The following is a 3,535-nucleotide window of genomic DNA, read 5'->3' on the forward strand; positions in this document are numbered from 1 at the left end:
TGCTCTCCCTCTCCCTCTCTCTAATCCAGAGCGAGATCCCAGTGGACCGCAAACTGGGAAGCTGTTATCCAATCACGGCTGCTCCTCACCTTCTCCCTCTAAAGCTATACCTGCACTGGTGAATATAAATGCCCGGGACCGTGTGTGTGTGTGTGTGTGTGTGTGTGTGTGTGTGTGTGTGTGTGTGTGTGTGTGTGTGTGTGTGTGTGTGTGTGTGTGTGTGTGTGTGTGTGTGTGTGTGTGTGTGTGTGTGTGCACTGCAGAGCAAGCAGTGTGGAAGCAGAGCAATAATTCACCCTCTGCAAAAAGCCATGAATAAAAACAAACTTATGAGAAGCAACAAAATACAAAATGTGCTCATTCTTCTCTCCTATTTCTCTCTGCCTCCTCCTCACTCTTTCTCTCTCTCTCACTCTCTCACACACACACACACACACACACACACACACACACACACACACACACACACACACACACACACACACACACACACACACACACACACACACACACACCCTCTCTTTCACCTCTCCTTGGCACCGAGCCACCTTTCAAAGAAAATGTTTTTTTTTGTGAATTTCAACCGAGTTAACTTTCAGAAATGACATAAATATGGTGAAAAAGCAGTAACACACACACACACACACACACACACACACACACAACACACACACACACACACACACACACACACACACACACACACACACACACACACACACACACACACACACACACACACACACACACACACACACACACACACACACACACACACACACACACACACACACACACACACAGTTCCACTATCAAACAACAAACAGGCGAAGTAATAAAAACTAATAACGACAGAGATGTATGCTCTCAACAACACACACACACACTTTATTGAACGACTTTACTGTGTGTGTGTGTGTGTGTGTGTGTGTGTGTGTGTGTGTGTGTGTGTGTGTGTGTGTGTGTGTGTGTGTGTGTGTGTGTGTGTGTTGGTAAGAGGTGTGTGCAGAGTTTGTGGTGGAGATTTCAATCTAATCCCCTTCTTTATTGGCCTCGAGCAGCAGGGCCAGTCGGGAAATACAAAATAATGTGTGTGTGTGTGTGTGTGTGTGTGTCCCTAAGTGTGTGTGTGTGTGTGTGTGTGTGTGTGTGTGTGTGTGTGTGTGTGTGTGTGTGTGTGTGTGTGTGTGTGTGTGTGTGTGTGTGTGTGTGTGTGTGTGTGTGTGTGTGTGTGTGTGTGTGTGGACTAGCATTACTATACTTGTGGGGACCTAAATCTGTTTACACAGTCACGTGTGGGGACTCTCCTCCCTTATGGGGACACATTGGAGGTCCCCATGAGGGGGTCAATAATTTTGGTTAGGGTTAAGGTTAGGATAAGTCTCCAGGAAATGCATGTAAGTCAATGTAATGTCCCCTGAAGTGATGTATACATGGTGTGTGTGTGTGTGTGTGTGTGTGTGTGTGTGTGTGTGTGTGTGTGTGTGTGTGTGTGTGTGTGTGTCTGTCTTTGTTGCATGCTCAAGAATGAAAGATTTGAGTTTTCAGAGGGCAGTTGAGCAGGAGGTGGAGGAAGAGGAGGAAGACGAAGATAGGCGAGCGCTGGTTTAAATCCTCCCGGTAATATTGCTTTCTTCACTCTCTTGGCGGAGAGATTAACTGCTAATGGAGAGGATGTGTCTGCTATTATATTCAACAACAACAACAACGACTGCAACCACAGCAACACACACACACGGAGACAACACACACAGCAACACACGCACACACACACAGAGACAACACACACCTTTCTGTTTAAACACTTCTTAAAGAGAGAATCGCTCCGCCAAGTGATTTCACGGTTTCACGAGTACTTTATTTATTTGAAGGGACGTTGGATTTTTATTTCACAGTTGCTCCAGTTTATGAATGAATACAATAAAACAGAAATAAATCATTTGTTAAAATGTTTCTATAACGATAAGAAAATAACGTCAGAATTTGTAATAAAACATTTAATTAATCAAATGAATTTATATCGTCCTGAGAAAATGTAAAATAATACAAACACAAATAAAATGTGTTTAATTTAAACTAAAACTAAAATAAAAGTACAAATACAGAAGAAGTCAAATGTGCAATAAAAGTTGAAATAAATAGAATTAAATGTGTTAATAATGTGCAATCAAATCATCAAATAAGTAATTAAATAAAACATTAAATAAATAAATAAAGATATTTACAGAAACAACAGAAGCAGTGGTCTTTTGTACAGGCCCTGGAAACTACCAGCGGTATTATAAAGTAGCACGGGACAGAGGTAGCATTGATGCTAACGGCGACCGGCCCTGAGCGGAGGAACGACGCATGAAGCACAAATGACTGTCGACGGAGAAAACCGCTTGTTCTCTGTCTGCTTTAAAACTCCAAAGGCTCCCGGCCGCCTCACTGCTGTTCCTCTGGTCGTGTGTGAGGGTGTAATGCCTCTTTCTCCCCCCTTTCCTCCCCCTTTCCTCCCCCCAATTATCTCCATCTATGTCCTTGTTGCATCACATTCGAGTACTCTGCTCCATTCCCATCTCATTTTCACTTTTTCTATCCTCCCTGTCTCTCATTTCTCCCCCTTTATCTCCCCCCTTTATTCCATCCAGTTTTCCTTTTGTTCTCCCTCCCTCCCTCCCTCCCTCTGTTATCTTTCTCCCTTGCTCCCTTTATCCTCACTTCACCCTGTGCTCTCTATAAACTAGATTGATGGCTCAATCCTACATGCATCTAGGTGAGAATCACAATTTTCGCACCAGCGCACACACACACACACACACACACACACACACACACACACACACACACACACACACACACACACACACACACACACACACACACACACACACACACACACACACACACACACACACACACACACACACACACACACACACACACACACACACACACACACACACACACACACACACACACACACACAGGAATGGAGTTGGAGAATATGACAGCCCCGTTCACACACTCCCTTTCACCTCCCACACACTATCCTTTCCTCTCTCCATGTTGACATTTATAAAACCAACCAGGTTCCTGGAATCAAGTCAGGATATCAGAGCGCCTGAGACTTGCCAAACACGGGATATATTTCCTTTCAAAGTCATGTTTTTTTCAACCAAAACAAGCATATTGTGAGTGTAGTAGTGTTACAACTCACCGTGGCTATAAAAACACTGTCCTCTGATTGGCTCGCAGGTGTGAATTAAGATCCTCAGGAATACAGGATTAAGGCTGACGTGTCAGAGAAGCACAAAGTACCAAAGCTAATGGATATGGCTGGAGAAAAAGCTGTTTCCAAGTAACCTCTTAAAGCCGTTAGCAGAGATGTGGCTTTGGATTGTTTTAGTGGAAGGATGCCACTCTCCTGCTGTTAAGCCCGAAGGTCCCCGCCGACGGGGACCCTGATTTTTTTTATACACACTCACACAAATATTTTTAATATTTTTTTAAGAATATTTTTTTTTATTTACATTTTTTTAATTTTTTAATG

This window comes from Pseudochaenichthys georgianus, chromosome 24 (genome assembly GCF_902827115.2).
Source record: "Pseudochaenichthys georgianus chromosome 24, fPseGeo1.2, whole genome shotgun sequence".
In the NCBI taxonomy this organism is placed as follows: Eukaryota; Metazoa; Chordata; class Actinopteri; order Perciformes; family Channichthyidae; genus Pseudochaenichthys; species Pseudochaenichthys georgianus.